Here is a 12,377-nt window from a genome sequence, read left to right as displayed (position 1 = left end):
ACACATTTGGACTTCTACACTAAAACCACCATTTCCGCTTTGTGAAGCTCAAAAGAGCAGTAGTGCAAAATCCTTTCGCTTAAAATATAAAATGGACAATCAAACAAAACTGCGATAAATGTCCCCACTAAAAGCTGCTGTGAGAGGTGAATTTGCCATCTACTAAATGCCTACACTATCTCGAGGCAACTCCGTCACAGTTCCTTCCTTCCTCTGTCATAGTATTAGGAATGGAGACGTGGATGTGTGGTGGAGGGTAGCGCGGACTGCGCAGACTGTACCACATTGCTTTTGCGCACAGGGTGCGAGAGCTACGTAATTCCTATTGGGTAATGAAAGTCGGCGGGACAAAAACACACATGTTCCTATCAGTGGTCTCTTAGGCCTTCTCGCCACATCTTCCAAACGTGCAGCCAGACCAGGCCCTGTAGTTATAAACACAAAGGTAGCTTGTGCTGTGTTGAAGGTTTTGCCAGAACCCCTCCCCCCGCGCCGCCTGCAGTAGAGAGAAGGAATGCATCAAACGACACAATCCGAGCTTCAAGTAAAGGTTAATGCCGCTTAAGAAGAGCTCAAAGAGCGTATTGGGACAGCGTAATCCCGCAAAGCTGTCTCCATCATTTCTGCAGCAGGGCCGAGAAATGCCTCTGCCGGATAAAGTGCAGGCTTTGCGCAGTGTGTTTCCTCTCAGCCTGCCTGGCAAGGATTACCACGGCACACGACAGCCAGAGAAGCGACCAGGCAGCTCATGTCAGATTTCACCTTCTCGCGGCTCCGTCCTCCCTGCTGAGAGCGCTTAACAAGCATTGGCATAGCCAATAGGTCTCGCCTTTGGGACCTTATAACCTGTTTAGCCATGCAACAGTTGATGTTGTTGCACCAAGGACATTGTGCTGGATAACTAAACACTTACTTATAAGGTCCCAAAGGCGAGACCTATTGGCTATGCCAATGCTTGTTTTATTGTTTGATCTCAGTTCAATTTTTTAAATAAAGCAGATATATCGGACACACCATCAGTACCTTTTGCTATTTGTAATGCCTTGCAATAGGGAGTGGTGTATATAGCTCCCAGTAAATACCATTACCCCAAGGTGAGCTATTTAACAGTGTTATTTTATGTAAAAAGGATTTATATTGCACACACTCATCCCCAAAGGGATATCCTGGCACAAACCAGAACAAATCAGAAGAAGCAAAGAAAAATGAAGTTAGAAAGACCTACTAAGAGACGGAGAAGGAATAAGGACTTGTTTGAAAAAGAACAAGTTTTAGGAAGCTTCCTAAACAGCTTGAGACTAAGTCACAGTTTCAATAGAGGGGCATTCCAGTGGACGGCAACAAGGTGGGTAAAAGCACGACTGCCCATTCTCGTCTGGTGAGTGCGCCACATGACGAAAATAGCCTGCACACCTGATCTAAGTGCCCTGGCTGGACTGTGGAAGAATACTCTTTGCAGCAGGTAAGTCTAACCTGCATTATGAATTATCGGTTGGCATAGCAAAGTAGTTTTGAAAGTAAATACCATTACGCTGGTGTGAGGTACTTAGCAGGTATAACAAATACCTCCTATTCCAAGTTTTGGAGGAAAAATATGGCTTAACATGTAGAGTTACTATTTATTGCATCACAATCTGTATGTTATGACTTTTTAGCAAATATCTCCTTCCAGAGAAAGGTTGGCATGTTTGCCGAAAACTGTCAGAGTAAAACACCACAGATGCAATACCAATAAAAACTTGACATTCCAAATCCCTGTGCTAATTTCCGCTTGTGCAGTGTGCTTGCAAATGAGACTCCTTTCCTGCAATTAACTATGTACCACATTGATTGGAATCAAATGTTATTTATATTGGGTGCTGGGCTCTAGATTTGACTCTAATTCACAGTCTTTCATACAATGAACAATTAGCATAATCCAGCACACCATAACAGGATCCAATAATAAAGTGAACCAATCTGAGGCACTTAAGATATTGATAAATGTATCTTTAATTGTTTTCAGTTATGTGAATGCTTTAGCTGACACGTTTCATTTCAGACAATAAGAAGTCGAACTTTGTCAAAACTCCAATGAGATGCAAGATAGTCACAAATTAAAGACAAATGGAGTGACTGGTATTCATAATTGGGCAGGCTTTATATAGGAGTCCATAATCAGTCACATTTCTAAAAGTCACTTTTAAAGTAGGGTACAATGTTTGCACATGGAATGGAATTTACCACCACACTCCAAATCAGGGCGTTTTTTATGATACACTTATAGATAGATGAGCTAGAAGTTTGAGGAGTTAGGGTGAACCTTGCCTGCGAGCAAGCATTCATGATGGGAAATATTAAAGGGTTCGATGCACAATCACCTGATCAGGTGCTAGGCGGGTCTGTCATATTAAATTCCCACTGAAGTAAAAATACTTTAATCTGAGCTACAGTAAGGGCAGATAAATGAGCCACTTCGTTGCAAGAGGGATCTATGAAGGATCTAGGAAAAAGCAGGTTAGGGACCGACCAATGTCCAAGTGTTTACCCCTTCTTTGGACTCAGTGAAGACACGCAAAACAATCCTTTTTCTGCTAGCATGCAGGCTGTCAATCTCACTACACAACGACTGGATATTTGTAATGGTGACCGAAGATGGCACGCCCGCCTTATATAAACACCTTCTTGGCTTACAAGATTGTCCATCATAGATCTTTAGTGTATGGAATAGACTTTCCACTAGCAAACATTTCTACTAGAAGTGCCGAACACTGCAATATTATAGAGATCTAAATAAGTCTTTGCAGTCTTCAGTACCTTAATGAATTCCTCTTGGTAAGTCCACCAAAGACTGATTTCCGGCTGATTGTGTTTGATCACCAGGAGTTTGGGTGAGCTTACAATGCTGTTTTGTTAGCATTACTGATTGTATGCGTCTCACAGTGTGTAATAGTATTTTGCGTTTAATATGAGGAATTTGCAAATTCTGATATAAAAAACGATTTGAAAAGAAACACTGCATGAATGTCGGAGAAACAAGCATACTAACTTTATGTCCTCGTCAATCCGTTATATTAAAATTATGGCCGATGAACTGAAAGCAAAAGGTTTAAGATACATAGAATTTCCAGCTGCAAACATAACGGACATACTACCACTAAACCAACAGATTATGTTTTTTTACAAACCGTTTATTCACTTTGCAGCTAAAGAATGCTGGCAGAAATAAATACTTGGCATTGGACAACGCAGAGAAGGGAGCATTTTCAACTGCCTCAGAAGAGATGGTTGGTAAGTAGGTCCATCGCACTAGTGTTAAGATAATTTTGAGGCTGAATATTTTGTAAATAGATCGGTTGGGAAATCGAATCCTATATAATACCATGGAACGGTGTAATCATTCTAAAATCTACAGTTATTTTTTAAGGTAGCATAAATCAGTCACTCATTAAAATGCACTTCCGGTTCATTTTACATGTTTCCGTAATTCGAAACAGGAAGAAAGCAGGGCGGCGGAAAGAATGACGTTTTCTAGCCCAGAGTCGGTCTTAAGAGGTGTTAATTCTATAGCAAAACGCCCGACTACAGTTCCTAATTGCATTAGAAACCTAGTATGAAGAAGCCAGCGGAGTAGTTCTCAAACGACGCCCCCAGAAAAAAAAATCTACTTTCGAACTACTTGGTAAACGCAACTTGCCTACACAAGGCGGAAACAAAGTTATTGAGGTAAAGCTTTGTAAATAAAGGGTGCAGTCTGTGATACTTACCTTGAACGAGTAGTTTAAAACAAAATAGGGCAACACTGTATCACCCTATCCACGTGCATTTTAGCAACTGAACGCAATATATACGGGCTTGCATATTTAAGTCCGAGTTTAGGCGTACATAAAATGGCTCGTTAAAGATTGAGACTGTATCTTAATCTACTTAACACTTAAATAAAGTAAGAACCCGTAATTAAAAATAAAAATCACACAACTCTCAATCAGGCGAGGTTGGTGAAATTACATCAGCTTGATTCACCATAAACACGTTTTCAGCAATTGAAGTCAAACGTAATTTCCCGAACCGCCTGTGTACTGCAGCCTCTGTTATTGTGAAATAGTAAATATTTGCTTAGGAGTCAGTACATGACAGGCCGCCGCGTTTCGGCTAGATGAGAGATCAACATTATCAGAGCGAGGACAAAGGCAACGACTGAACAACAGTTTGTTTGAAGTGACTGCAACATAATAAACGGCCTGTGGTCAGCTGGAAAACATTCAACTGTGTTTGACAAAGCGAAGCCGGAGGACTAAGCTAAGGCTGTTTCACTAAAAACTATCGAAGCAGAATTGTGAAGAGCCCATCAGAAGCTATCAGATCATTTTCATCAACACCCACCGCTCCCCACCTCCAACGGGGGCAATGAGCGCGAGGGTGTGTGCGGTGATGCAAGCGGAAGGAAAAGGTTCAGCTACCTACGGAACCATAAACAACAGCCATTTGAACAACAGACTAGACAGAGCCCCAATGTATACCCCCAAAAGCAGTGCAATAGTCAATCCGGTAGCTGCACATGTTTCTGTGCCAAGAGTAAACACTCCCGCCCCCAGCCATCCTTGTGCACCAGCGACACTGCACGTTTTAAAGCAGACACAATGAGGGCCTGCACCACCAATCACAGTAACGGGCCTCGCCACACCCCTAACCCCCTCCTCACATATCCCTTCGTTTCCTAGGACAAAGATCTCACAAGAAGGAGTGTTCTCAGGCACTGGGATAGGAAAACAAGAAGCCAGGCAGAAGTTCAATCCCCGATGTAATTCAACCAGAGATGCCATCCTGAAACTAGACGAGAGACTATCAATATTGTCGTCTTCTCTGAAATACAGCACAGCACGGTCGTTTTAAAGATAGTACAAGCGCTCGTCATGACGTTTTCGTTTGGCTTTTTCTGCCGTCCCACTTGGACGGCCTCGCCTGCTAAAAGGTTTCTTATCTTGACGGGGCCATGTGTTTGGCCCCATAAAGATAAGAAACCTTTTACTTCAGAAGGAAAGCAGGCGAGGCCGTCCAAGTCGGACGGCAGAAAAAGCGGAACGAAAATGTCACAACCAGCTCTTTTCCAATGGCTGGCCACCATTTAGCATAAACGGTGACGCCAGCCAATGGAAAAGAGAGGCGGGGCTTAATGCCCTTTACACAAAATGGCCCAAATCATTAAATCTCGCCAGCAGACTGCGCATGTGCGCAGCCTACGCCAGGCGAGACCTAAAAACTCATTTAGCACAGAAGGCCATTTAATTGCAGCCCTTCTGAGTGCGAGGGACAGAGAGGTATTGTTGAGTGACTGAAGAGACTGGGGTTAGGTGCTTCAAACGCTGTTGCGCACGAGAGCGCCCGCAATCAGTCGCCACACTCGCTAAATCAACAGCTTGTTGTCTGGAGGAGCTCAGAGGAGACAGCAGAGAAACGGATGCTGAGCTATGGACAGGCACGGGGGCATGTGGCACGGAGACTATTCGACGCGCAACACAAGCACCCCGTTATGCCAACACACGATCCGCTAAATTAAGCTGATATTTGTATCGAAACTTTCAGTACAACGTTGTGAACTTTCCAGACCACAGAGGTCACCTCTTCAGACAGCTGCAGCTCAGGAAGCTTATGTAGGCATCTGATGTTCACACATCTGTAGTGGGGAACTATGTTGTACAGAAGAGTAGTGTAGTGCAACTCACTTGCACCTGTCGAGGTAGCCCTTCAAATGTATCACTGCGCATAACATAAGGAGCACTTCTTGGCTGGAGGGTCTAAAAACCATCCTTTGGCAATAATGCAAAGAAAGGCGAAAGCTACCCTTGTGATGATTATGAAATACGTTACACACCCGTGTTTCTTATCAACGCCTGATAATTTCCCAACAATCAGCTCAGCACGTCAGGGAATGTGGCATCTTCACCACGCGTTGGATAACGAGAAATGTCATGGTCATTGGTCAGCACGTTTGAGATGATTTCATGCCTAGAACAACACGATGTCAGATGATGCACACGGATGCAGCGTTGACAGCACCTGTGATATGTAGATGATATGGCATAATGGTATATTTATCCCGAATGAGATGATGGAACATCTGGGAGGGTGGCACGTGCATCACTCTGGTTGTTCTTCACACCTGAGATTGTGGTTCATAGTTCTAACCCTTGGTGTTTTATGCTCAAGCTCACGGTTCTGCCTTTTCCAAGCGCACAGCCCTACATTTCCAAAATTCACATTTTTGAATTGTTCTTGCAGCCATTGATCCTTCGAGCCACATTTTTAAATCCTTCCAACTCACACTCAGCATGTTAAAGGCTCACTGCCTGAACTATCTCCAAGCTCACATTCATGCACTGTCAAGGGATGCAGCTGTGCGCAACAAACGTCACAGCCCAATATCCTACAAGCACACATCCACGGGAGCACTAGTGAGAGCCCAGAGCAGAGAACTTCACACTTACTCACTGTGCAAGCTTCCATCCCTGCACATCAAACCTCACAGGTCTACACCGCTAATCCCACACGCCTCCATGTCCAAGCTCTAAATCCTTCATAAACCAAGCTCACAACGCTTCACCATCAAAGGTCACAGCCACTTTCACTTTCCGAGTTCAAACCTTTGGATTGCCCTGGCTTAACACCTGCATCTCAAAATCCAAAGTCTGCATCTCTGAACTCACAGACCTTTGCATTATCTAAATTCATAATCCTTCATATCCAAGCCCATTCCAGTGCATCATTCAAGTACACGTTCTGCATAATGCAAGCTCACATTACTGCATTGCCCAAGCTCACCGCCCTTTGTGGCAAACCTCAGATCTCTGCATCACTGACGATGAACGCTCTTACGTTCTAACTCTGTGGCCTGTGTTTGCCATTCTGATGTTATATGTTACCAGAGCTCACAGCTTCGACGTTTTTTAAGATTTGGACCATTTTTTTTAACCCTTTAAACATATGGAATTAGAATAAATAGAAGCGTTATGACCTATACAAGTGTTTGTAGATTGAAGATTTTTTCTGAAAGACCCTAGAATTCACAACTCTTGCTTTGCAAAAATGCAATTGGCGAAGGGGTATGACCCCATTCTTTTTTGTCCAAGCTCAGAATCGACACTGACAAAGCTCACGACCTTTCAGCATCCAATATCACTATGCTTACTTCCTCCCATGTTTACAGCCCTGTATTGTCCAAGTTTTCAGCCCTGCATATCTAAAGCCACAGCCATACTTATGTGAAAGCAGAGCCCCTCCTCTTCAAGATCACTGCACTGTGTATCTTAGACCCTAGCACTCCATTCCCTTCATGTTCCACCTTGTGCGTCCTGGACCACAAAGAATGCATTATTCCAGCTCACTACTGACTGCTGAAGCTCACATCCTTGAACCATCCTAGTCAGCAGCCAATCATCATCTAGGCTCAGAGCCATAGCCCTGACTTGTCCCGGCCCACCCTTGGTTTAAGCCCATGCTACGCTGCACTTCCAGTCATACAGTACTATATGTCCAAGTTCATGCCCCTGCAACGACAAGGCAGAAGCAATGTATCACAGCCCTGCGTGGTCCCGGAGAATTCTGTCACAGTCTTGGTGCTCCTGATTACAGTTCTGGGTGTTCCTGACAGTGATCGTTTCTGCTGTTTTGATTCACAGTTCTAGGCGTTATTAATAAGAGCGCCTGGAAAGCGTACGTCACTGTGTTGGGTGATGTCCCTCAAAGTTCTTGGTACTCCAGATCACAGTGTTGGATGCTCCTGGGTCATAGAGCTGAGTGATCCTAGGTCATAGAACTGGATGCTTTTCTTCACAGTGTTGTGTCCTACTGGCGCACAGTGTTATGTACTTCTCCAGGGTCACTATGCAGTATACTGTGTCAGACATTGGTGGATGTTCCTAAGGCACTGAACTGGATGCTCCTGGGTCATAGGGATGGATGATCCGGGATCATAGAGCTGTTTGCTCCTGGGTCATAGAGCTGGATCTTCCAGGGTTACAGAGCTGGATGATCCTGGGTCATAGGGCTCTGTGCTCCTGGGTCATAGAGCTGGATTCTCCTAGGTCATAGAGTTGGATGCTCTTGAGTTATAGAGCTGGATGTTCCTGGGACATAGAGGTGGATGCTTCTATTCAAAGTGTAGTGTACTCCTGGGGCACTGTGTTATGTACTTCTCCTGGGTCACAATGCAGCATACTGTGAGTGACAGTGTAAGCGCTGTTTGCTCCTGGGACATAGAGCTGGATGCTCCTGGGACATAGAGCTGGATGTTCCTGGGTCATAGGGATGGATGATCCTGGGTCTTAGAGCTGGATGCTCAGGGGTCATAGAGCTGTATGTTCCTGGGTCACAGAGCTGGATCATCCTGGGTCATAGGGCTGTGTGCTCCTGGGTCATAGGGATGGATGATCCTGGGGAATAGATATGTGTGCTCCTGGGTGATAGAGCTTTTGCTTCTGGATCATAGAGCTCGATGTTCCTGGGTCATAGAGCTGGATGCTTCTGGGTCATAGTGCTGAATTTTCCTGTGTCATAGAGCTGGATGCTTCTGGGTCATAGAGCTGGATGATCCTGGGTCATAGGGCTGGATGTTTCCAATCACACTGTTGTGTGCTTCTGGTACACGGTGTTAGGCACTTCTGCTGGGTCACAATGTAACATACTCTGTGTGTGACAGTGTTGAGGGCTCCTGGATAACCGAGCTGGATGCTCCTGAGTCATAGAGCTGGATGCTCCTAGTTCATAGAGCTGGATGCTCCTGGTTCATAGAGCCGGATACTCCTGGGTCATAGAGCCGGAAGCTTCTGGGTCATAAAGCCAGATGCTCCTGGGTCATAGAGCCAGATGCTCCTGGATCATAGAGCCGGATACTCCTGGGTCATAGAGCTGGAAACTTCTGGGTCATAGAGCCGGATGCTCCTGGTTCATAGAGCTGGATGCTCCTGGGTGATAGAGCCAGATGCTCCTGGGTCATAGAGCCGGATACTCCTGGTTCATAGAGCCAGAAGCTTCTGGGTCATAGAGCCAGATGCTCCTGGGTCATAGAGCTGGATGCTCCTGGGTCATAGAGCTGGATGCTCCTGGTTCATAGAGCTGGATGTTCCTGGATCATAGAGCAGGATGTTCATGGGTCACAGAGTTGATGCTTCTGCTCACAGTGTTGTGTGATCCTGCCGTATAGTGCTAGACACTGGGTCACAATGCAGCATATTGTGTGTCACAGTTTTGGGTGCTCCCGGGACTGAATTCGTTATACTGTAGATTGCAGCGCTGACTGCGGTGGATAGGAGTGTTGATTACTCCTGTTCACAGTCTTGGGCGTTCCTGGGTCGCAGTGCTGGGTGCCGTGCCTTCGAGTGATGGGTGCTTCCGGTCACAATACTGGGTACGGTGTCTCACACTGTAGGGTGCTCCCGGCACACAGTGCTTGGTCCTTCTGTTCACAGTGCCGGGTACCGTGGGTCACGGCGTAGCTTGCACGGTGCACTCCTGCGTGTCCTGGTCACACACCGCAGGCTTTCTTGTGTGACAGAGCTATCTGTGCAAGGTGACAGCGCTGCGTTGTGACCCAGGGCTGCTCATAACCAGAGTGAACTGAGATGTGCTGGGTGTGACGGCTCTTCGTTTGCAGGGTGGGAGGCTCGGGTCACAGAACTAGGTGTCCCAGGGACAGTGCTGAGTGCCGTGAGCACAGAGACGGGTGTCAGGTGACAGACCCAGATCTCCTGAGTGACAGAGGGAATCCTGCGTCACATAGCTGGCCCTCTGGCTCTCTGAAATGGGCGATATGGGTGACAGACCTGGGTCTCCCGGTGACAGAGCTAGGTCCCCTGACGGTGCCGGGGTTACAGCTCACAAGGGTGGGTGTTTCTGGTCGCAGCCTGTTCCCCTGAACACTATTTGGCAGGACCACGAAGTAGGATGGAGGGTGGTGACAGGGAACTAGGGCACCAGGAATCTGCGCAGCCGTCCAAAGAAAACTTTGTTAGCCAAAAAGAGAGAATGTGTGTTCCAATGCAGGCATAGATGAAGGCTAGACTCACCTCAGTGCTGCAGCTCTGGGCCCGTCACAGCCGGGGGAAGGTAGCCAGGGAGCGGTGCCCTCGCCTCTCCAAGCCCGGTCCTCGCAGTGCAGCTCTCTGCGTCAGCGGAGCAATCCACGTGTGCGAAGTGTGAGCCGCGAGCTGCTCCCATACACACAGGGAAGAGCAGGGAGTCTCCCCGGGGTCCTAGAGCCGCCCGCAGCCGAGAGCGTCTGCAGCCCGGCCCAGGAGGAGCACAACCTCATCCCCAGACACAACAATTCAGGGACTTCAAAGCTGTGCAAAATCATTACATTTTTTTCTTGCAGACAACAATAAATAAAAGCCTGATCTGTCACAGAAACCTCATGGACGTCATCTAATTTCCCAAAAATGAAAGATGTTGTTTTTGCTAACAGAATAGTGAAACCATTTTCTTAATATATATTAAAAAAATTGGTGCATACTTTGTCGTAGGAAGTTCAGGATTACAAGTTGTAAATGCTGAATTTTGCCCGTAAATAAAAGTTGTGAGTGGGAGACAAGGAGTAGTGCATTTTAAAACAGTTACTGTTTTATGCAAGTGTATGACCACGTCCCCTTTGTCGGCGATCGTTTGGTTACCTGCAGCTGACTGGGTTAATGAATCTGCTGCAGAGGTGTGCGTTCAACAAGCATGTCAAAGCCTCACATCCTTGCAGAGTTGATACACGCCGTTTTTCTTCTGAGGCCAGTAAAATGAGGGCCACAGAGTTGATGAGGAACAATGGTCACTGATTACAATGGCATTGCAACAAAGCTACAAGGCTGCGATGCCACGTGTTAGGCAAAAGTAATTATTCTATTATGACGCCTCGGGAAGTAGTGGTGCAGATTGTAGTAATGCTGTCATCCTGTGCCTACAGAATATCCTACACATGGCAAATCATCTGGTGTCTGTTGGATTGAATCCATGGCGGTTCCTCTTTTGTTTGTGCCTCAAATTCCATTTGCAAGTACAAAAAGTGTGGTAAGGTAACTTGACAAGGCCCCCACAATAAAAGCAAGGAAAGGAGGGCTGCTCTCGGGTCTAATGGTTTTATGATGGATAATATAACCAGAAAACTAGATCTAATTCCCTATATTGTGGACATGATTGTTGCATTGGAAGAGAGTCTGAGCCTTGATGCAGGGCCGTTTCTAGGTGTTTTGCCGCCTAAGGCATGAATTGAAAAATGCTCCCCTTCCTGTTTTCTACCATCACTGTCTCCCCCTGTCATCCAGGCTAGAAGAAAAGTATTCATTTGAATCTTTCAGCTGTGGGAGCTCCCTATCTGATCTATCCATCAGAGCCACGGTATTACGTTGAAATCTTCGACCACAATATTTACAAAACCATGGGGCATATTTACAAGCACGTATCGTCACAGGCACGTCACTTTTTATGACGTTTCTGTGGCGATAGGGGCTTCTCCTTATTTACAAGGCAGCGTTAAGCCACTTAACGCTGCCTTGTAAATAAGGCCTCTCTTACAGTGTGAAGGGCTGGGCAGACGTATCCCCCTCTGAAACGTTGGTCCCTTTCTCTGCAATTTTGTCATGTTTACTCATCTCCGGTCATAGGGCCTGCCTATAAATTGCACACCGGCAATTTCCAATGTCAGCCTCTACTCCACTATCCACACTCCCTGGGGTCAGCACTTGAGACTGCAGTGAGCAGGATGGACGGAGATCCCCTGGAACATAGAGCCGAATAAATCAGAGCGGACATTTGTGTAAGCCTCAAATCGCCAAATCTCTTCATTTTTTTAAAATTAGGAACTATTTAGGTGTTATTTCTCGGTGAATCTGATATTTTAATTTAAATCTGTCTCTGTGTGACACAGACGGAAAGCCTTCAAATTGGCAGTAAACTGCCCTGAAATGTGAGACTATCGGAAGAATGCGAGCAGCCGGAAATGAAAGGTGTACATTCCAATCGCTTTTTCATGGAGGAGGACAGACACTGTTTTGGTCTTTTTTTTCATACATTACTCCAGATGTATCCCTTCCAAATCCTTAGCTATTGATTGTTATTTAAGGGATTCCCAAACTCATGTTTTTTGCCGCCCTCCCCCCTTTGCCGCCCTAGGCAGCTGCCTAGGCTTGCCTAATGGTAGAAACGGCCCTGCCTTGATGGTCAAAAGTCCTCACCCATTACGTTCTGCAGAAGTAAGACTTCAGTTCAATTCTGAGCCACTCACAATAGCCCAGGATTTATTTTCACTGTCCTCTACGTAAGACCTAGCCATTCCTGGTGCTACTCTTTCTCTCTCTCTCTCTCTCTCTCTCTCTCCTCTCTCTCTCTCTATCTCTCTCTCCATTTAACATCTTAAGTTT

The 12,377-nt window shown here is 46.0% G+C and overlaps 1 protein-coding gene across 1 annotated transcript in view; it reads right to left on the bottom strand.

Annotated features, from left to right (window-relative positions):
- The window catches only part of NGF (nerve growth factor), a 466,973-nt gene extending 456,809 nt beyond the window's left edge, over window positions 1-10,164 (bottom strand). Inside the window, exon 1 of the mRNA XM_085599792.1 lies at window positions 10,041-10,164. The gene's annotated coding sequence lies outside the window, so the exon portion shown is untranslated. The remainder of the gene's footprint in view (window positions 1-10,040) is intronic.
- Between the last annotated feature and the right edge of the window lie 2,213 nt (window positions 10,165-12,377).

Source organism: Triturus cristatus, chromosome 1_1 (assembly GCF_964204655.1).
Source record: "Triturus cristatus chromosome 1_1, aTriCri1.1, whole genome shotgun sequence".
In the NCBI taxonomy this organism is placed as follows: domain Eukaryota; kingdom Metazoa; phylum Chordata; class Amphibia; order Caudata; family Salamandridae; genus Triturus; species Triturus cristatus.
The sequence above is the reverse complement of the archived record's forward strand: the minus strand, read 5'-3'. Positions and strand labels throughout refer to the sequence as shown.